This window comes from Mastomys coucha, unplaced genomic scaffold, assembly GCF_008632895.1.
Source record: "Mastomys coucha isolate ucsf_1 unplaced genomic scaffold, UCSF_Mcou_1 pScaffold15, whole genome shotgun sequence".
NCBI classification, from domain to species: Eukaryota; Metazoa; Chordata; class Mammalia; order Rodentia; family Muridae; genus Mastomys; species Mastomys coucha.
Window position 1 is genome coordinate 133,107,908 of NW_022196897.1, and position 23,132 is coordinate 133,131,039.

At 42.6% G+C, this 23,132-nt stretch overlaps 4 long non-coding RNA genes across 4 annotated transcripts in view; 2 read left to right on the forward strand and 2 right to left on the reverse strand.

Annotated features, from left to right (window-relative positions):
- Nucleotides 1–12,724, forward strand: part of LOC116091093 — a 31,365-nt gene extending 18,641 nt beyond the window's left edge. Inside the window, exons 2-3 of the long non-coding RNA XR_004118936.1 lie at nucleotides 5,275–5,386; nucleotides 12,263–12,724. This is a non-coding gene — a long non-coding RNA (uncharacterized LOC116091093). The remainder of the gene's footprint in view (nucleotides 1–5,274; nucleotides 5,387–12,262) is intronic.
- Nucleotides 10,899–14,448, reverse strand: LOC116091094. Its single transcript, XR_004118937.1, has 3 exons — nucleotides 14,316–14,448; nucleotides 12,468–12,610; nucleotides 10,899–11,201 (listed from the first exon to the last, which is right to left on the reverse strand). It is a non-coding gene; the product is annotated as an uncharacterized LOC116091094 (long non-coding RNA).
- On the forward strand, nucleotides 13,602–18,637 carry LOC116091095. Its single transcript, XR_004118938.1, has 2 exons — nucleotides 13,602–13,738; nucleotides 18,487–18,637. It is a non-coding gene; the product is annotated as an uncharacterized LOC116091095 (long non-coding RNA).
- Nucleotides 17,449–22,491, reverse strand: LOC116091092. Its single transcript, XR_004118935.1, has 2 exons — nucleotides 22,378–22,491; nucleotides 17,449–17,772 (listed from the first exon to the last, which is right to left on the reverse strand). It is a non-coding gene; the product is annotated as an uncharacterized LOC116091092 (long non-coding RNA).
- Nucleotides 22,492–23,132: the final 641 nt, after the last annotated feature.

Consider the following 23,132-nt stretch of genomic DNA (forward strand, 5'->3'; position numbering starts at 1 on the left):
TTAGTAGAGAAGGTTTAGAGGAGGTCCATCTTAGCCTGGAATTACAGACTCGGTGTGACAAGATGCAGATCGTTAGACCTCCCACTCATCTCTTTTTCTCTCTTGTATTTCTTAGCTAGACTGTCATAAAAATTCACAACAGAGTTTTGGAATTTGACCCAGGAGCTTGAATGTTTCCCAGTTGAGGTCTCCATAGGCTCTCTCACCAACAATTAATCCAGAGAAGTTATTTTTGATTACTTCTTTCCAATATATCAGAAGTGAATCTGCCACATGCAGGCAAATGCAGACAATTTTGTGGTTCTTATTCTTGTCTGTGGTGCCGGAGGTGGAACCCAGAGCCTCATGCATGCTTGCCATCCTCTGCCCAATGTAAGTAGTAGTTAGGAGTTTTAATCTTCGCCTGGTTTCTATTTACAAACCAACCCCTATCTGGAAGCATACTACCAGATGAGTTAGTTAACTTATAGAAACCCTAGCCTGCAGCCTATTCTCCAGCTAAGAATACCTCAGTAAGTTCAGTCAACAATAAAACCACTGCTTGCCGGGCAGTGGTGGCGCACGCCTTTAATCCCAGAACTTGGGAGGCAGAGGCAGGCAGATTTCTGAGTTTGGCCAGCCTGGTCTACAGAGTGAGTTCCAGGACAGTCAGGGCTACACAGAGAAACCCTGTCTCCAACCATCACCACCACCACCCCCCTACATAAAACAAAAAAACCACTGCTCATCATATTTAAAGCAGACACTGTGAAAATGGAGATGATGACTTAGTAGGTTCAAAATAAGGATGCAATCCCATGATCCTACAAGTCTAAGGAGCACACCTTGAGTCTCAGAGTCATTTATTGTAAGAGCAGCTTAAACAGTATTTCTTTGTTGTAATAAGTGGTATTAGTGACCACCTTCTAGCAGTGTTTGGGGCACAGGCATCCACCAAAATTCAGAGATGGTCTCTCTTCTCAATAGACCTGTAACCACAGCACTGGCGGGGTGATGTCTCTAGCCTTTGGAATAGTGAAGGCAGTAATAAAAGAAAGAAGCCTTATAAAAGGAGATACACATATCACAGTTGGTGAACTAGTAGCTTCAGTGTGGTGGGAATTCTTGGAATACTAAACACATCTTCTCACCTTACTCAGTAGCTGAACTCTGGAAAAGTTTATAATCCATGTGGAATCATGATATGGACCTGCTGAAGACCTTTGTAATTTCCTAAGCAATAGGAATGCTAAGAATATCTTTCATTTCTAATTTCTGGTCTGCCTTATCTTCTTCCTTCCTTCCTTCCTTCCTTCCTTCCTTCCTTCCTTCCTTCCTCCCTTCCTCCCTTCCTTCCTTCCTCCCTTTCTTTCTTCCTTCCTTCCTCCCTTTCTTTCTTCCTCCCTCCATTCCTCCCTTCCTTTCTCCCTTCCTTCCTACCTATCTTCCTTCTTTCCTTTTTCCTTCTCTCTCTCCATCCCTCCCTCACTTCTTACCCTTTCTCTTTGTGTGTGTCTGTGTGTCTTTGTCTGCCTCTGTGTCTGTCTCTCCCTCCCCTCTTGATATATCTGACACAAGATCACCTTAGGATCCTTTAGCCTCAGCCTCTAGGGTATTGATGTTATTAGCCTCTATGCCTTCTAACACATGAGCTCTAAAGTCCCTTGGAATTTCCTAGGTGATGGGAGTCTTTTGTTTTAAAGAGAGTCTTGGTAGACTCCTGGGTAGAGACTGTTCACCATAAAGACCAAGTCATAATTATAATCTTAGAATATTTGTTTCCATCCCCCACACTCCAAGAAGGAGACAGAGAATAGCAAGAGTTAATAATCAATCTTGCATTTGTACTGAAGTTTCTATAAAATTTTTTAGAAGACTGTATCTATGACACACCCAGCTCCACAGGAAGCTTTTTATCTGGCAATTCTTCTGTATTCTTTATTGTAGCCTTACTTTATTATATAATAAATCAGTAAGTATGCATGTTTCCTTGAGATCTGCAAGCATTCTGGCAAATGATTGGACACTGGGAGAATCTTGTAGAAAGAGGAAGAGGGCCTCAAGACACTCCAGTAACATTTCCTCTGGCCTTAGCTGCAGGTGGTCTTAAAAGGTGACATAGTAGATAGGAGATAGAAGTTGATGACGAGTAGGGACTCTTCAGTGATGACCATCACTAAGCCATGCTAAGGGTTCAACTTCCTGGTAGTATAGTTGCCTTTAAGTAACCCATGCTTCTGTGAAGAACCTCATAAATCATTGGTTTATGAAGCTGGATTTGGGGAGAATCCTTTCTTTGGTCTGTTGGTGCCCTTTCTGTCTAAGGTTATTGGATATTTCTTCACTTATATCAGACCACAGATGAGCACAGGGCTGTGTCCTAGCAAGGAGGATGGAAATGCAAATTATGGTGTCATTTCTATGTTGTGACTTTGCAAAGAAAGATGACTGCTAGCTCTTCTGTCCCCTCCCTTGACATAAACTGGAATGAGGACATTATGGACAGAATGTCTGTCCCCTTAGAATCTGTACTGTAGGGTTGTTGGCCAGCGTCTCTCTGCCACTGAGCATGGCTGCTTGGGAAGGCAGAACTTGAGGAGTTTGACTGTGTTTACCCCACGCTGCTGTTGGAGCAGGTGCTGGGCTGTAGGGAAGCCCTGAGGCATAGCTCTGGGAGTGGGAAAGTGCAGTCTGAGACATGGGAAAACTGAAGCTAGTTCAGGGGTCCCCAGGCCTTCAGCAAGTCCTGGGCCTTGGGGTTCTCAGACCCTTGGACATGCAGGCACCCCTGGGAGTCACAAAAGAGCAGGGACCTGTGGGCTGGGGACAGCATCTGGCCTGGAACCAGAGGACAAGGGGAGCTCCTGCGAAGAATAGTTGTCTTTATCTTGGGAGGTGGCAGGCTTGGTGGCTGTTGTGGCTGGAAGCACAGAGAGGTCTTCTATGGCAGATTCTATGGCTGCAGATCTGTAGGCAAAGGCCTTCTTCATGGCTCCCCACTGCAGATCTTGGTGAAAAGAGATAGTCCATGGTTCTAAACAGTTTATTGTCATGGTGGAAAGTGGATGTGTAAAACCATATCTCACTTCTCAGGGTGGGCCTGAGATTAAATACCATTTGCAGAGAGGAATATCTAGGAAGGGAAGCTTATTGGCTAAGCCCTCTGGGCCTCTAGGTACCTCATTAGCATGGAGAACTCCATTTTGGACCCATGTGACTACAGGTCATGTCTCTTTTATGTGAGAAACATGGGTCTGTTCCAAGTCAGGAGTCTGGTGGGGAGCTGGGAGTCTCCTATGCCTCAGGTGTGTGCCCATTGAGTCTCCGGATCTCTACCTGCTCTACCTTGCCAAACGTCCTGGCATAGTTTCATGTACCACACTATATTTTGTGCATTATGCTGTACAATGGAACCAAAGGAAACCTTAAAGGGATACTGATCACTTTCACTACAGATTTAACGTTAATAAATATTTTAAAGGACAAACATTTTTCCTACTTCAGTTTGACTTTCATTCGAGGCTTAGTACACTTCCAACTTCAACTTTGTAGCTGAAGAAACTGAGCCTTGGAAAGAGTGAGTAATTGAGCTAAATAGAACCTGACCCTGACTCTTAAGTGTTCTGGTTCTAAATTCTCCACATTGAACATTTTACAGTAAGACTGCAGAAGGCCAGAGACACGGAGAATGGAGGTTGTGAGTGAGGGGCACCTCTTCCATACAAGAGACCTTCAATACAAGTATTAGTGTATTTCTCCACAGAAAAGAAAGAAGGCAGTGGAATAATATACTAAGTATTTTATGAAAGGAAGTGCCAGCCTTAAATTCTTTATCTGGCAAAACTATCTTCAAAACTGTGGGGTATGGAGGCGATAGTGCACACCTGTAACTGAAGCACTTGAAACACAAAGGTAGGAAGACTTCAAGTTTAAGACCTGATAATGAATTCTTTTTTTAAAAAAAATTACATTATTATTTTACTATTATTTTTACAGTCCAGTTGTTACCCTCCTCCTGGTATGCCTTCCCATAGTCCCTCATCCCATTCCTCCTCCCCCTTGTCTCCAAGAGGATGAGCCCCCTACTCCCGCCAGGCCTCCCCACTCCTTGGGGCTTCAAGTCTCTCAAGGATTAGGTACATCTTCTTCCACTGAGGCCAGACCAGGCAGTCCTCTGCTATATATGTTTCAGGGGTCTTGTAATCTGCCTGGTTGGTGCCTCAGTGTCTGAACAATCTCAGGGGTTCAGGTTAGCTAAGACTGCTGGTCTTCCTATGGAGTTGACCTCTTCCTCAGCTTCTTCCAGACATTCCCTAATTCAACCACAGGGATCCCTGGCAAGGACTGTTTGCACAAACTTGAAACAGGAGATTCTTGGAATAATTATTACAAGGCCATGTCCAGATTCAAATAAGATAAGAGAGCAAAGAAATCAACGTTTGAATAACCCAAGAGTAAACTTCACACAGTATACAAAACATTATGCCTACAGAAACCAGCCTGCACTGTGTGTCAAGGCACTGCCTCAAAAGAGCAATGAAAGGGAGAAATTTTCAGATAAATAAAATCTGAGTGAGTTTCTTACCATTAGTCAGTCTTATAAGAAATAATAGTGAAGATCCTTGCAGTTGTAATTAAAGGATGTTGAACAACTAAAAATATGGGTTTCCAGTAACACTAAAAGATGAACCAATATAAACTCTAGTGTTTCAGATATTATAACTTTTAATTCCATTTTCTCTCTTATAAAAATTGAAAGACAGAAAACCAATTATGGATCCATGTTAACAAGCACACAGCCTGCAAAGGTGATTTCACAGCATCAGTAACATAAACCATGAGATGCAAGGCCATGGACTTATCATTTTATTGAAATTGAAACATCACAGATTAAGAGTATATTCTCATGACCTTAAGGTTATGTGTAATGACAACCATAAAGTAACTATGTGTAGAATAAACATGAAAACAAATGATAAAGGGAGAACATCCTTCTATAGAAAACAAACTAAATCAAAAGAAGGCAGTCATTGAGGAAGTAGTGGATGAAGAATAAGATATACGTAAAGAATAATCTAATGGCAAAAATAACTTCATAATCAATAAGTACTCTACATAATTTATACCATGAGCGTATCTTCCACAGCATAGGCTCTAAGAATCAGTCCCCAGTGCAAGTGCTTTATGAGTTAGAGTCTTAGGAGACCTGTTTGTGATTCCTAAGTGTGAGCTGATGCTGTCTGTAAAAGGGCTTGAGGCGCACATCTTAGCTGTCTTGCTCTCTCATTTGTACAGGCTGCCCTACCTTTTCATTTTCTGCCATGGAATACAGCAGTGAGCAGAACTTCATAAAATATTGTCACCAACCCCAAAACCAAAGACTTCCCAATCTCCTGAACTGTAAGAAGTAAGTATTTGCTCATTAAAATTATCCAGTCTTTCATATTTTCTGCTACTACGAAAAAGTGGGTCAAGACAAACAGGAATATGTTTGTCAATCAAAAGTCAAAGACTGGGTTTTAACACATAAACAGGAGACCAAGTCACATGTTGCTTATTCAATATTAGATATTGAACCTTTATTTTAGGAAAAACTATGGTTGAAAAGGAAAGGTTGGGAAAAAGAGGACATGCCAGGGACCTCGGATAAGAGACACTCCCAAGAATCTATGGGGACCTAAGCTGAGACTCACAGCAGTGGGAATTTGGAACCTGAAAAGGCTACATCCTGTAGTCAGGCAGGAACCCCAGTGGAGCGATGGGGATACCAACTTACCCACAAAATTTTCCACCCGGAATGTATACTGACTACAAGAAATGCAGGAACAGGGGATAGAACAGGGACTGAGAGAATGGCCAAGCAATAACCAGCTTAACTAGAGACCCTTCCCATGAGCAAGCACCGATCCCTGACACTATTAATGATACTCTGTTGTGCTTGCAGACAGAAGCCTAGCATGGCTGTCTTCTGAGAGGCTCCACCCAGCAGCTGACTCAGACAGATACAGAGACCCAGGGGCAAACACTGGATGGAACTTGGAGACTCTTATGTAAGAGTTGAGGGAAGGATTGAGGGCCCTACAGGGGATAGGAACTCCACAGGAAGACCAAGAGAGCCAACTATCCCGGACCCTTGGAGGCTCTCAGAGACTGAACCACCAACAAGAAAGTATACACAGTGCTGGACCTAGCACTGCCCTCCACCCCAAACATATGTAGCAGATGTGCAGCTTGGTTTTCATCTGGGTCGCTAACAACTGGTGTGGGGGCTGTCCCTAAAACTGTTGACTGTCTGTGGAATCTGTTCCCCTAACTCAGCTGTCTGGCCTCAGTGGGAGAAGAAGTGCCTCACCCTGCAGAGATTTGATGTGCCAGGGTGGGGAGATATCTTAGTATCCTTATTCTCTCAAAAGATAAGGGGAGGGAGAGGGGAGACCAGGACAGGGTCCAGTGATCTGGATGTAAAGTGAATAAATTAAACAGAAACATCCTCAAAAGAAGAAAAGTATTATTTAAAAAATAAAGAAAAGTAAAAAGAAAGTAAACGGATAGAAAACAGTCTTATGAAAGTAGCCAGCAAAAGAGCGCAGGGTGGCTGTATTACTATTTGACAAAGTGTATTTGGCAAAGCCCGATGTAAGAGATAGAGAAAAGCTTTGTGATAAGTAATGATAAAAGGGCTACTACTTCAAAAAGGAATAACAGTTATGAACACCTATGTGTCATGATCCAGAGCTCCAAACCATATGAAACAATCAACAGGACACAAACAAAGTAAAATAAAACTTATGTCAGTCTCTTACTTCCAGTGAGGAACAGAAAAGAAATTTTGAACTGTATGGATAAATTGGTTTATATCCTGAATTGTACCCACCAGTAGCAAAATATAAAATCCAATGCAAATATAGTTTTCTTCATAATAGAGTATATGTTAGGCTACAAAATAGGTCATAATAAATTTGAAAATATTGAAAGCATACCAATTTTTCTCTGCTGACAATTGAATAAAATGAAAAAATTATAGCATAAAGAAAACTGGAAATTTCACAAATGTGTGAAGTAAATATACTTAAAGAACAATGGTTCAAAGAACAAAATACATGGAAATATAACAATATCTGAAGGAAAAGGAAGACACTAATAAAACATTCCAAATGTGTGCGCTGTATAACATGTCATTCTTACTTGGAAACATATAGCTATAAGATGATATACTAAAAGTAAACAGGGACCCAATAGATAACTTTACATCTCAAGAATCCTAAAAAGAGTCAATTATACCAAAAGTTAGGAAGAGTGAAGCAGATTAAATAAAATAAAGAAAAAAAACAAGAAAGAAAAGGCAATAAAACCAAAGTGATAATGAAGGTAGAAAAACTTGAAATTAAGTTAACCAAGAGGCAAAGAAGAGATAATGCAGATATCTAAGGTAAGACACTGAAGTTTTTACATCTCACTAATTTCAAAGAAATTAAAAAGGAAGATTAGAAAAATATATCTTTGAAAACTGTAAGCCAAAACAATTTATGATCTATACAAGATGGAAAAGTTTCTAGAAAAAAATAACCCATTAAATCAAGTCAAGAGGGAATCCACATAGACCTATATAGCAAGTGGTATTTCACTATTAATAAATCCTCCCAACACACACAGACACACACACATAGACTCACAGACACACATACATACACATAAAGAAAGAGAGACACACACATAGACACACCCAGAGATTAGAGAGACACACACATGCAGATACACACACACACACACACACACACAGTGGACTGGTGGCTGGAGGGGCTGGGGACTAGAGAGCAGGGAACCACATAGTATTCTGGGATTTCAGTTTAAGAAGGTGGGAAAGTTCTGGAGACGAAGGTGATTGTGACTGAAGGACAGTCTAAATGCATTTGATATTCTGACCTATAAATGAGAAATAATCAGATTTTGTGTTGTGTATATTTAGCCACAACTCTTAAAAGAGAAAAATCTCACTACAAGTAAAGACTAACTAATGTTCTCTCTTCTTGGAGACAGGGAAACCAAAAGAAGCTCATGTTAGGACATCTCTGTGTGACTTAGAAGTGAGACACAGAGCTATCAACTTTCTTCTTACTCTTCTTGTCTATGCTTCAACTTTACTTCCTCCCCCAGACATTGCAAACTGCCCAGGGACCCTCAACATACTCTACCCTATGCCAAGCCCCTCCTACCCTCTCCGGCTCTTTCCTTGTCACATGTGTTTCATGAGATCCTGCATCTCATGTTTACAGAAAGGAGCAAACATTTCAAGTTATTGGAGCTGAGAAGTTAAAGACCTGTAATGCAGATCCCTGATCTAAGAGGGACAGCCTTGAAGATGAGGAGCTCAGCCTGCCTTCTCATTCTCAACAGAAGAACGTGTCACTATGTGAACTATCCATATATTTAAGTGCAGGGATTTGATTTGGTTTCCAAAAACTGGATAAACTTAGGAATGCCTGACTTGGAATCTCCACCTAGTATGCATGCAATGTAAAACGCACAGTACTTCCATTTCCTTGTGTCCTTCTTTTGCAGATAGAAAAGCAATCTGGACTCCCAACTTGACCCAAAGTGTCAGCGCAGATAATGCATTATCTTATATTCAAACTTCCTAAAAATTAAACTTGTGGAAAACTTGGGAGGGGGGAAAAAAACTGGTCTTGTTTTGGAAGCAGATTTATGAAGAATACCTTTTCTTTGGTAGAACTTAACAAGAGTCAGTGTCAGCTTCGTTCCACTGCAGGAAACGGCCTGTTTAGTATTAGTTTTTCCAACGGCCTCCTGCCCCCTCCTTTGTACACAGAGGGTCACAAAGGCAGGTGCGAGCTGGGAGCCAGAAGAGCAGACGGAGCTGACCTTTAGAGTTTTGTTTCAGGCCAGTGTGCACAGCCTTCTGAAGCATACTGACAAACACAAACAACTTGTGACCTATGGCCCCTGTCGCTTGTGTCTCCCATTGTTGGTGAGGCATCTGTCTTCTCCTAGACACATCTTTTGAACACAGAGAGACTGGAGAGACTGTGTATTGAGTTATGATGATTTTTGCAATCTTTCTCTGTGACCCGTTGCTTTTTTTTTTTTTTACACAATGAACAGACTGGGTTGAGGCAGATTTTAAGTAACAGATATTATTAATTTACTTCTGCAGAGTCTTTCATTCTGCCCCCTGTCTCAGATCTTATGTCTTTAGTAAGTTGTGTTTCATTTTTTTATCTTTTGTTCTGAGTTGAAATTTAAACGTAGAGGTAAAGCTAAGATGGAGAAAATAGGTATTTAATTCCCACGCTAGTATCTACTCAGCAAAAGTTCCCTCACTACTGACCTAGGTATTCAGGAAAGACCTGTGACTACAACCATTCTCTATGGTCTTTACTTCTAAGAGAGAAAAGCCTTGTTCACCTACAGGATCTTTGTCATCCACTGTTAGTTAGCTTTGCTGTGGTAACACAAAGAATGTAAAACTCAGTGGTGTTCACAGCAGCAAACCCATCAGCTTAAACATAGCAGGTAGCGGTATGTTTTCGCATTCTGCTCGAACACCTTGTCACAAGACCAGGTTCAGAGACTAGAGGGCAGGGGAGGCATTCAGCACACATAGAGAATCCTGCCTGTCTCATAGGAAGAGACCTAAAGAGAAGGGTAAAACGTTATAAGCCATACGTCCACACCATTCACAAAACTCTTACAATATGTGTGAATTGCCTTCCCCGGGTAGAGACAAGTAAGAGTGTGGGCCAGGATGGATAACTATTGAAGACAAAGGAAGGAGAGAGAGCAGAGAGATGTGGATTTTCCTTAGCCAACACAGAATCATGGCAGCTTCTCTGTGTGCTTGTCTCTTTCTGGCCACCTAGTATCACTTCCTCCTTCCTAACGCCACTTTACAGTTAGAGGACTTCTGCTTAATAGTTGAAACAGGACTCTCGTAAGAGAAGCACACAGAACAGACCTCTGCAGTCTTCTTGCCCACATTGTCAGCTCCACATATAAATACATGCGTCTTTCTCCCCAGTGCTCCTTCTCAGTTATCCACTTCCAGGTAGAAGCTTCCAGGATGCAGGAATAGTAACGACTGTGGGCACACCTCCTGCAGCTGATATTACAAGGGACCTACCTCCAGGTTCTGTCTATTTCCTGCCTTGGGAGCTTCACCCTTCCCGTAGAGCTCAGGGGAGGGGTAGGGATCTCTTTTCACTGAAATTCCCCAGAGAGACCTCTCCAGCCTATGGCCAAAGGGCACGGTCTGACCCAGGGTCATAAACACAAATTTAATCCAGTGGTATTTATTTCTGTGGACAAAATAGAACACCGAATATTAGAAAATATTATGCCATATTAGCCAAATAATAAATGAGTAAAAAATTGGAGTGGGGGGGGCTTGTCATAGTGAATTGCCAGGCTGCAGTTAGAATGTGTGTTCACAGTATATAGGTACATGAGGATGGTCAGAGGTAAGAGAGGCAGGGTAGAAGGTTAAAAAAAAAAAAAGCATCCTAGAATACTATAAATGTTTCTATGCAGGAGAATGAGGAAAATTGACATCAGTAAAACACCACCCACATACAAAGAGAGAGGGAGGGAGGGAGGGAGGAAAGGAGAATTGTGAGTGACGCTTACAAAAGAGTTATAATAGCATGTGATGATTATACTAAACTATTAAGTGAAAAGGAACAAAGGCATTGGCAATGACACATTTTGTTCCAGTAGAATGGAAGCATTATGTACACAGGACTCTGGAGTGACTTCAGATAAAACAGGAGTTCCGATTTTCTTCTTTGTTCTACTTTCATGTGGCATCCCATTCTTGTATAAAGGGGCATGAATCACCCTTACAAAGGAGGACAACATCTTTGAAAATTAACATCATCTGCAAGGAAAAAAAATGAAAAGGCAGAGAAGGATGATTTTATAAACAAAACACTTGCCTCAGCCAACCTTTAGGTAACTGAAGGTTCTCCCGCCACCTCTCTCTCTCTGGGTCTGTTTTGCCTGTACGCCTCTCCTCCATTCGGTCAGAGCTTCTTCTAATCTGCACTGAGTTGGAATGAGTTGAGGAACTCACTGGGGTTGAACACATGCCACCTGGATTTCTTCAGCTCTCGGTGTACAATGCTTCTCTCTCCTTCTTTTTGATGTTACTGTACCTCAGCATCAGCTTGTAGCATCTTTATAGTAGCCAGCCAGGGATCCAGTGCTTTCTAAATTTAAAAACAGAAACACACAAAGGCTTTTGATTAGAAAGAATCCCTGAGAACAATGTGAGTGCTGCCTAAGAGATGAACTATCTAACAGCTGCTTGGAAGCTGTGATGTGGTGGCCTTCCCCTGCCCCGTGTCACTTTCAGGAAGATCTCCAAGAATTTCTATAGAAAAGGGGGCATTTAGGACCTTAGCCAAGACACCTGCAGATCCATGGATTACCCCAGATTCTGCAGCTGTGGATAAAGGTTTTCGTGTCAATGTAACCAATCAATTAGATTTCAGAGTGCTTTGGATATCTACTGACTGACAAGAGAGCGTGTCTTATTGGAGAACAACATTGTGTGCTCTGAGTGCTCCAGGCCTAATGCTTCAAAGTCATTTCTCTTCTATGGAAGCTGATGGAGTATCTGAAAGAATGCAAATGGGGATACAAAACTGAAGCAGCATCCACATACAAAAAGTAACTTTAGTGATTATACACCCTGTGAAGCAAGATGCTGGAGTCTGCCGGCCTCTGGCTAGGTAATATATATTAAGTGTCACTCCATTCCAGTCTTACACTCATGGTGGGTATTGTTATCTATAACAACTCTACTTGTCATAAAGATAGAAGTGGGCTCAGAATGAAAGGATCCCTTACTACTAAGACTTTGGTTACCTTAGAGGCTAACACAAGACCCCTTCAACATGCTTTCTTACCTAGAGTTTACTGTTAGGCAAGCCGAAGACTGTATACAGATGTTGCTATCTGTCAGCACATGTGTACTCCAGGTTCTTATGGCCATGTGACTTTGCTCCTTCCAGTGGGTTGTGAATGGAAAGTGAAAGAGACTTAAAGGGATACAGGTTGACAAGGAAAGTGGGCTTCCTGAGATGCTGGCTTCCGGTTTCAAGGAGAAAAGGGCTGAAGGCACAGGGGTGGGGTTCTAAAGATGACCAATAGGAGAAAGAAATCAGGGTTCCTATTAAACACCCACACTGGGGTCTGTCTAGTGCCTATAGCCTCGGGCTTCTCTTATCCTGAAGAGATAAAGATGTTACTTTTCCTTTCTCCATAGGTCCATCTTCTGTCCTTTCTGAATGTTCAGCACTTTGTGTGGGTCAGGGACCAAGCACAGCAATCACTCTCAACAACTACCAACATGCCTCAGTCACAAGAGGGACTGAGCTGTCACTTGCAGGATCCTGGAAGAAGAGCCTTCTTGTCCCTATTTCAACCTCAGGATAGAAGCCAGGCTTCAAGGGTAGAAATTCATCTCCCACCTTGTAACAGCCACAGGTTGATGGTCTCCCCGACACAGTAACGTGCCTGGAGCTCTTCAGATGAGTAAGGCTAGAGGAAGAATCCTTTCCTGTCTTTTCTGTAGGACTTCACACACTGCCTCAACTCTCAAAATATTCTTCCTCTGGAAAACAAGGAAAATGTAATTTCTTATGAAAATACCAAGAACTGCTGTTTTGAAAGGCTGCAGAGAAATAAGAAATAAGCACAAGCAAGCAATAAATCATGGAAGCTGGAAGTGCTGGCCCCATTTCTGCCTCTGACCCTGTGTGTGGTCCAGGAGGTTTGAGAAAAGTTCAGCCATCAGCAGCCAATAAGTTTGGACACCATAGTGTTGAGATTTTATACTTTGTATGAGGTTTTCCAGTTGACTTATTTTTTGATGAAATGAGATTTAAGCAGAGTCTGGGGATGAAGCTCATTGATAGAATACTTTTACAGTCTGCATGAACTTCTTGGCTTGGTCCCTAGCACTTCAGATAGATAGATGATAGATAGATAGATAGATAGATAGATAGATAGATAGATAGATAGATAGATAGACAGATAGACAAATAGTAGATGGATGAATAGGTAACTAGTTTTTCAGACAGGGTATAGGTAGATAGGTAAGTAGACAGAGAGAGAGAGAGAAAGAGAGAGACAGAGACAGGCAGAGAGACAGGCAGAGAGACAGATTATACATAGGTGGTGTCTAACCAAATGTTACTCTTTAACCCAAACCTTTGTCACACACCATGTTATAAACTGTTATGAATTTATTCCTGCCTTTGTAATTTTGTTTACTAACATCCAAAGGAAATTTATTTTTGGTATCTGTGAATGTCAGTGTCTCCACATTCTTGTTTTGATCATGAAAGATGGTGACAATGTGAATTCTGCCCATTTAAAAAAAGAATAGTTTTCAAAACAATTCTGCATTTCTTTCTCAAACGGTTTGCCTAATATTTGTTTTCTTTTTCCTAAAAAGAATGGAGCTTGGTCTTCAGGTGAAGCCAGGCTGGCGCACCCTTCATAGAAGAGAGACAGATAAGTTGCTCATTTCCCAAATGTAAAAAGCCTTCCTTTGTCACTAGCAATTTCTTTGTAATAGTGACAACTATCCTCATGGCTTGTTATGTTTATAGAACCTTCTTTTTTGGACAACAGAGGATTACCAATACTTTTGTAAAGCCCAGCTGAGAGAGAAAAAAGAGGGAGTGACCACAGACAATCACCCATCTCAGGGTGGGTGCACCTCTCCCCAGCTGTGGTGAGTTCACATAGCAGGGGCTTATGGCTTTTTCACTCCAAAGTACCCTCTGTGCTTCAAAGAGAAGCCAGTGCTGCCCATGGCCCACCATAGTCCTGTTAGATGAGGAAGAGGGGACTAGTTATTGTGAATGTTCTCCTTCTATCACCTTGACTCCATATGTAAGAAGCTTGGAAGCCTTACCTAGGGTCTGACACCTACGTCAAGAGCATAGAAGTCAGTAATGGGATCTAGGCCTCAGCCTTCCAGAACAGCTTTCAAAGCTTGGCTGAGAAGAGAGGACAGAATAGTATCTGGCTGTATTCCTTTGTCACAAAGGATTCTGCTTCAAGTTGTTTGTGAGTGGGAATATCCTGAGAATATGAGAATAAGGTTCTGCTTCTTCTCCTGCTTGCTGCCATAGCCCCCTCTTTCCCTCTCCCCCTTCTCACACACACACATGCACACCAGAAAGCACATGCACAGGGCTTATTATGAAGATAACAACTTTCTTCATTAAAAAAAGAAAAACTGGTTAGTTTCAGCCCCTATTCCCTATGTGGTATAGAGAGCAAACAGAAGTTAATGAAGCACCTACCTTTTCCTCCATGGCTACATACACTTCAAGGAGCAAGGAATGTGTGCTATGAAGACTAGGTACAGATGTGGGCCAATGTCATCATTTGCACATTCTGTGAAGGCATCCTTCTTCCTCTTGAGCTGAAAGTCATTGTTCTGTCACACCATAATGGGGGAAAGTTCACAAAAATAAGGCATTCTGGATCTGCCAAGGTGAGCACACTGAAGTTTAAAGTTGCTGAGCTCATACCGGGAGTTTGGTTTCAGGGGGTGCCTTCTCTAGTCCCTCAAAATGCCAGGCACAGACAGTTACGCACTCTGAGTAAGGAGTAAGTACGTAACTAATTATGTAAGCATCTTCTCCTGGAAGATAAGACTCTGGAGCAAGCAAGGGCTACTCTTCCTCCTGAAACCCAATTCAACATCCTTGCTGAGCCCACTAGCCCAAAGCCCTTATGGGATACGCTTCCTAGTCCTCACTCTGAGAATTCACTAAGTTTCCCAAGGCCAAGTTCTCCCTGGCTTCTGCAAACCTAAAAGACTTGACTTTATTGTATCTGCATATTTGTTCCAAGGCCTCCTGGAGATCTAGGAGTAGTCTACTCTTTCCCCTCCAATGGTAAATAGCCTTGTCCATTTTGAGTATTCATCGTGTCACAGAAGACAGCAGTTCATAACAGAGCAGGAGAGAGGACTGAGAGAGAAGCAATCATATACTGAACCAGAATCCCGGGAAAGAACAGTCCATTAACTCTTGTTTGTTCTTGTTACACCACCTTGACATATGCTAGGAAAGTGACAGGAGATGTGTACATCGGGTGTACCCAGGGCTGCAGTGTGTTCCTCAAAACACAGCTTCTCTACAGTCAGCAGGTGCTATGGCCTGAGTACAGTTCAGAGAAAGGCTGCTATGGTACTTGGTAAGCAGACCTTGTAAACGTTCCGGAGGGAAACACTGGATAGCTTCCTTTGGAAGTATATTTTATTCCCCAAATTCTGACACTGTGTTATGAGATACTTTGGACAGTTCATGATGACACCAAGCATCACCCACAGTCATGTTCAACAGACACACATATATTTACACTTCACTTGGTTTCATACCGATCAAAACAGCTACCAGAACATCACCTGAGACTCCCATAATTTCTTCCCCTAATTCTTAAATGTTGTTGGGTAGTAAAACCATATGGCTTTCCAAACTCTGTTATTGGGAATCTGACCAGCAGATCCATCCCAGATGGATGGGAGCAGGGACTGTATATTCAACAGCCTAGATCAGGAAGCTCATAGGGACACAGCTAAGATTAACAAAAGGAACTGTTGCTTGGTCCTGGCTCGCCCTGGCCTTTGTGGGCCATGGACCCTGCATGCGGACAAAGTTCTGCAGCTCTCAGTTCTCTGCTAGAGAAGGAAACCACAGTGGCCATTTCTCAGGTCTGTGCTGAGGATACCATGAGAAGCAATGGAACTACTGGAATGGTCGTTACTATAGTAATGGCAGTGACTGGGGAAACTGGTGTTCAGTACATAGCCATGTTCCAGGAGCTCCTCAACAGTCTGTGTTGTGCCAAGGCATGTGGCTTAGTATATGACAAAGACTGTGACTTGGGGAGGAGAACTGAGACCGAGCTGGCCTTGAAGATCTCCAACCTTTTTGATCAACCCTATTTGCCAGCAAGAGCACCTTATACATCATTTTCATGAACAAGTGCCATAAACTTGTCTGAGATCTTTGATGGAGGTATCGGCTGTTTTACTTCAGGCTCTCTGAGTATCAGAGCCTGCACTAAGAACTCAGGTATAGTAACATATTAAGGACTTCCTACTAGGGAGAGTGGCAACAGATAGGACAGGCCTGGGCTGTAGGGTACGGAGCATGAGGAGAAACACAGTGAGACTAAGGGGTGAGTTCATGTGAAACACTGGTGTTATGGAAAGCTTAGGGCTCTAAATTGTACCCGAGAGCATTTGGCCATGAAAACAGAGTGATGTTCTGTCTCCATTATTTTCAAGGATACTCCAGTGGAGATAGAATGGAGCTCTCATCAACCAAGCACACAATGGGGACTAGAAACACAGAGGCACTCAAAAGGACCAGAGAGACACCTGCTGAGCAGGTGTTGGTGCAGGTGTTCTGGTCTTGGGCTTTGGCCCAACACAAGGCTTGGGTTCTAAGTATCTCGGTGACAACCCAGCTTAAAGCCTTTAATTGTAGAATCCTCATGACCGAAATGGCCACTGTGAGGGGGACCCGGCCTTGTGGTGCAGGGAGACAAAAGCCTGAGAGCTGCAGAGCAGTCACTGAATCATTCTGTGACTGTACTCTCCATCGTGCACCCAGGTAAACAGACTCGGCAGGTTTCACCTGCTCGAGGCTCCACAGCTGTTAATAGTAGTGACAGCCGTCATTCACTGAAGGGGTGCCATGGGCTGGGCAGCCTTCCAAGTGCTTTTTAACACTTAACATATTTAATCCTCAAACAATTCTTAAGTTCACATTATCATCAGTTCTGGGCAGGAGATATTTTTAATAATTTGCCTGAGGTCACAGAAACCCATGGACACGGTGCTGGAACTTGGACTCAAGTGCGTCTCACTAATTTAGTAGCCTCATAACACTGCCTCCAATGCTTGTGTGTGTGTGTGTGTGTGTGTGTGTGTGTGTGTGTGTGTGTGTGTATGCGTGCACACAGTTGGGGACTCACGTGGAAGTCAGAGGACAACCCCCAGGAGCTATCTACTTTGCTTTTAAAGACAGGGTCTTTCACTGGTTTGGAGTTTGCCGAATAGGCCATATGGCCAGCCCAGTAATCTCACTTTCTCTGCCTCCCCAGAGATGAGATTACAAATTACCCCCACTATGTCTACCTTTCTATGTGAGTTCTGAGCATTTTACCTATGACCTCCTCTTTGTAGGGCAATTGCTTTACTGACCAAGCCTGTTCTCTCAACCGCAGTGTTTGGTTCTTTATAAGTCTCTGTGATCCTCAAAAGTAAGGACCCTTTCTTGTCTATTTCTGCACTCTTATCATCAGACAGAGAAATGCGTTCTTTATGACACAGTCGGATGAAAATAATCATTTTGAAGCCACTTGGAAATGCTTTGCTCTACAGTTTAACTTGCCTAGAATGAGCCCAACAACAACAAAACTGTTTAAACCGGTTTTATTAACTCACTCAATAGAAACTTGGACAATGCTTGGCTTCATGTCAGGCCAAGGAAGAACAATAGTGAAATCAGATACTTTTCCGGGTTATCCCAGTGCAGCCTTCCCTTCAGTAGGTGGTTGTCACTTCAGTAGGAAGCTGCCATTCCCACCTCCAAGGTATCTAATAACAGGGTCCAAGTGGCCTCACCTTGGAACATCAGGAGGTCTTGATATTGGGTGAGAGGGACTGTCTTTCGTTCTTCATCCTCAGGTTCTGAGGACATTGGCAATCAACTTTGTTCCTTCTCTTCTTGCCCCACCTCCCTGCAATTACAGAGGTAATATCAAGCATCGTAATTAGGAAACCTAGAGCCAGAGACAGGGCAAGAGGGATAATGTTTCAGAAGGCATTCTGAGAAGCCAGATCAGGTTTCCCAAAGTGGAACACACCATGAAAACACTCTCTGGCCACCTAGCATTACAGTCACTTCCTGCTGTTCCTATGTGTCTTGATAATAAGTAACTATTAACCATTCAGTGGAGGGCATCTTATCTGAGCTGACTCTTTTTTCCTGCACTCATGCCATATGATTGATCCACAAAAATGAATGGCTTTTTTAATGAAAGAAAGAATTCACGCTGGCATCTCCAGGGCAGAAATGAGTAATTTCTTGCTCTGAGATGAGGAAGAAAAAGAGTCCTGTTTTGCTTCTTCGACTTCACTCCCATGATGCACTGAGGAAAGCCGTAGGGTTCCTGCCTTCTCACAGAGTGCCCACAGATCAGAGTGAAGCAGCACCCAGGGCTTCAGTGACTCATAACTCACCACCTCTCACATACTGTCAGAGTGTTCCCGAGGAAGAAAAAGGAACATGATCATAATCTACCCAGGGTAGTTAGAATAGGGACTTTCTCACACAAATGTGGAGAGGACATTACCTGAGTCCTAGACCCAAATGACCATTCTGACTAAAACACCTTAAATTGTTAAAGCTTAAACAATCCTCCTCACCCCTTACCCCATCCTGTGTTCCCTAGAAACCCAAGGAGGCTCTACTAGCCATCACTAGCTGCCAAATTTCAAGTACAAGAGACAAGAAGCTCTACAGGGGACATACCTAGCTCTGATTTAAATTTAATCTGTGTGGTCAATTATTTGTATAAGAATGGAGGAAAATAAAGACTATTTCGCAAAAGTCAACTCTGTAATTTTAGAGCCTTTAAGACATTTGAAAACGCCTTGTGCAATTATGTGCCGCTTAATACTCAGATAATGGAACAATGAAAGATGTATGTTTGCATTTTGTAAAATTAAACTGTATGCAGTTATTTATCTTTTACCTTAATTGTTTGAGCTTGTTTCTAATGTAAACTGTTGTAATTTTAAATAAATATCATAGAAAAAACTTTCATAGGTATCAAGAATCCAGAGTAAATTTACTTTGCAAATAGGCTTTGTAGGTACGTTTTACACGGAGGGTCTTAAATTGACACTTTCATTCAAAAATAGTTTGAATTACTCACCATTTGCCTCTCTGAGGTCAGACAGATCTCAAGGAGACAAGGTTTTATAATGAAACTCAGTTGACTCCCTCTTCCATATCCCAAGGTATGAGCAATGTGCAAAATCCATACAGCGTAAGGCAGGAACTCTAGTTTTGACTGATTTTAGTTCAGTGTACAAAAGCTCATGCTTTGTCTTTTCTGTTCTTCAGACTCTGTCCCATATTAGGTGCCCAAATGTTTATGCCTTGTGGGTAAAATTTTGGCCAACTTGAAGATTGGTAGCTTGCCCGAGCGTGGAGGCTTAAGAATTTGAACTAGAAAAGAATCAGCTCCATAACGTGAGTTTATGTGTTAACATATAAAATCACCAACAGGAGCCAGTTAAACTACTGTTTTTAAAGTCGTGTGCCATCAGTCTTCTCTGCTGTGACTGTCATACTGTGCTAAGTAGAAGTAGAACACAGCAAGCCTGACTCCTCATGGGTTCCAGGATCTAAGGTGTCATGCCAATCACATTCACATGTCTCCTGGCTGACATGACATCACTTCAGGATTACTAAGTCAGCCCAGTCCAGCGTCAAGTCTGACCCAGGCTCAGATATGTGGTTAGCTAGGTAAGTAATCCCAGGCATATTACCTAAAATCTTAGTGCCTCAGTTTCCTTATCTGAAAAAAGATATGGAGGGGATGAGTTGTTTACATTTTAGGATTCGATGCTTTAGTATATTTTAAATATTATTTTATCTAGAGAGATGGGAGGGTGTTAAGAGTGTATACTGTTCTTACAGGAAACCCAGGTGTCTTAGTCAGGGTTTCTATTCCTGCACAAACATCATGACCAAGAAGCAAATTGGGGAGGAAAGGGTTTATTGAGCTTACATTTCCACATGGCTGTTGATCACCAGAGGAAGTCAGGACTGGAACTCAGGCAGGTCAGAAAGCAGGAGCTGATGCATAGGCCATGTAGAGATGTTTCTTACTGGCTTGCTTCTCTTGGCTTGCTCAGCCTGCTCTCTTATAAAACCCAAGACTTCCAGCCAGCCCAGGGGTGGCACCACCCACAAGGGACCCTACCCCCCTAATCACTAATTGAGAAAATGCCCCACAGCTGGACCTCATCGAGGCACTTCCCCAACTGAACCTCCCTTCTGTGATAACTCCAGCCTGTGTCAAGTTGACATACAAAACCAGCCAGTACACCAGGTTCATTTACTAGCACCCTTGTTGGACAGTTCACAACTACCTGTAATTCCGGCTCCTGGTATCTGTTACCTTCTTTTGAACTCCAAGAGCACCTGATTTCATGTTCATATACCCACATAAATACCTCCAAGGACATACATAATTAAAAATAACAAAAATATTTTTTTTAAAAAAAAAAATGCTATTAGCCACTAAGCAGTAGAAGCAGTTTGTTTAATCCCAGCACTCAGGAGACAGAGGCAGGCAGATATCTGTGAGTTCAAAGAGGACAGCCAAAGCTATACAAAGAAACTTTCCCCACCCCAAATAGAAAAAAAAAGCACAAAACAAAAAATATTTTAAAAATATATATTACATTGTGGGCCTTATATATGCTTTATTTTTTAGATATTTTATTTTAAATGAGCTCAGATGTACTGAAAGGTTTCAAAATATTCAGAGAGTCTCTTAGGTTCTCTGGTTGTTCATACTTTGACAATTTGCTTTAGATATTGTATTAATTTTCTTGTGCTGTGTATGAAACAATAAAACAAACTAGGAGAGCTAAGAGGTGCACAATTACTGCTTGGCAGTACCCATGCTCAAGAGCCCAAGAAACACTTGCCAGAGTCCTTCAATCAGGATGCTTCCAGGCTGAACCCCATGAGTTAATTGGGACAGCCATCTGCACTGAGGCCTATGGTCTTCTGCTGAGCTCTTTCCTCTTTCCTGTGGATAGAGCTTGGTTCCTTGTAGTTGCAGGATTGAGGTGGCCATTCTTCTTGCTCAGCATCAGTCAGGCCTGATGTGGCTCTGCTATTCAGAGCCTCTCCTCATCAAGTGACTCAGGCACCCTCTCAGAAGATGGGTTCTAGGATGGGGAGTGACATGGGGAGTGACCTTCAAGGTTTTCCCTGCCCTTTCACATCTCAGGCTCATGCAGTTGGCCAAACGGAAGCACAATATGAGCCCTAATTCAAGTAAAAAAGACGTAGATTCTACCTCTAGATATGGGAGAGCTGCAAAGTCACGTGGCATAAGATGCAAATAAAAAGAATGTAATTATGACCTTCTCCCCAATTATGTATATTTGTGTATGAGGATGGGGAGTATATGCATGTGCCCTCAAAAACAGAAGAGGATATCAGATCCTCCAGGAGCTAGAGTTGCTTGCAATTGCAAGCTGATTGATGCATGCGGAGAGCCAGACTCAGATCCTCTGCAAGAGCAGTACTCACTCCTAGCCCCCAGGCCATCTCTCTCCATATTGTACAAGTTCGTAATTTACCAAAAATTGCCCCAAAGCAGAGTTACATCAGCTGCCTACCATCTCCTCTGTCTTTATATTTCCAGTTAAACATTGTTCCACGGTCTTTGTGGCTTCTATCACACACTCAACCTTTCCCATGGCTTTCAATAAAGATGTTTGGTCTTCAGCAGCCCTATAGAGCCATGTCTCCTGGTGTTGCTATGCCACTCACAACAGATCCAAACATCACACAATGCAGTGAAAGACAGCCTGAGATGGGGAGGCATTTCCAGGACCCCACAGTGTGATCAGACAGTTCAGCTGCACTTGAACTTAAATTTCTAACTACATCCAACTTAAGGCAACCAGTGATTCTGTCATATCCCTTTGTTCTCAGGGTGGGTGGGGGTGGGGGGGGAACTGGATACTTTCACTTTGCAAAATCAGTTCTCTGCTTACTTTCTTGTTCATTTCTAGGTGTTACACTGCTTAGGACTGATCTCTTTTGTAGACCAGGGAGCATGAGAAATGAAGATCATTTCCTTCACCATTATTCTAAAGTGGGGCACTACCAATATACACATATTTCCAAGAAGGCTACTCATCCATTCAGCCCTGGCAGTCTGGAAGGCTGTGAGACACAATCAGATATCCCTTCTGGGATCCTGGGCAATAGAGTGGTAGATTCAGATAGAGCCCAGAAATCTTGATTTCTTTCAAGCGCCTTTCAGCATCCCCTTGCCCCCTGAGACTCTCAAGAACAACAGATCCAGGAACCAGAGCAGCTTGATTTCTCCATCCTATGGAGGCACGGTGATGATTGTGAAGGCTCAACACCCCCTGTTCTTGTGAATTGGGTCCATGTGGGCTGTGGCAAGCCTAGAGCATCAGGGAAGAACAGAGGTTTTGCAACCTGGAATCTAGATCGGTGCCTGGATCTCTTGAGTTCCACCCTTACGCTAACTCATCTTGATCGTTAAATTCTGTAGTACCTGGGGCCTCTCTGGAAAGTCAGAGATGAGCAGTTCTGTAGGTTCTGAGATAGCAGATGGTATTCCTCAAGAGGCAGGAGTATGTAAGGAGGTAGCCTATTCTTGGAGGCCAAGGGAATGGCAGTTACCAAGGGGATGGTGGAATTTCAGTCTCCTGAATCACCCAAAGAGTTCTAAATGCATCTCGGAAGAGGGGAGGAAATAAGAGTCCTCTGAATGCAATGAGACCCAGCAAGCTTTTGCAACCTCTGAGGAACAAGTGAGGGTAAGGTGGATAAGGTGGCAATGTAGAGGTTCGTGACAAGCAGAAAACATGAAGCCATCAGAGTGCTAGTGCTAATATGTGCTGAAGAAATTCTAGAACATCACATAAGACATTAACCAGAATCCTCAACTTAGAGCTGTGAGGTCTTGGCAGTAGGTTGGGCAGACATGGCATTATCCCATTTCTTTTTTTTTTTTTTTTCTGGGGTTTGAGTCACTTATTCCTAGATTTTTAAAACTTTGGAAGCCAATCTGAACTCTACCTGTGAACCAAATACCAGAACACTTTGAATTCAGACTGTTTACATAAATTATCTCCATAATATATTTTAACCATAGCAGTATTTTATATACCTGTGGGGGAGCCATGACACAGCATAATAGATAGAACTTTCCCAGGCTGCCAATGCTGCTTAAGACCTGCAATAAATCTAGTCCCTGTATCTTAAGGGGCAAAACGCCAGTCTTTCTTAAGACAAGATCAGTGCCTC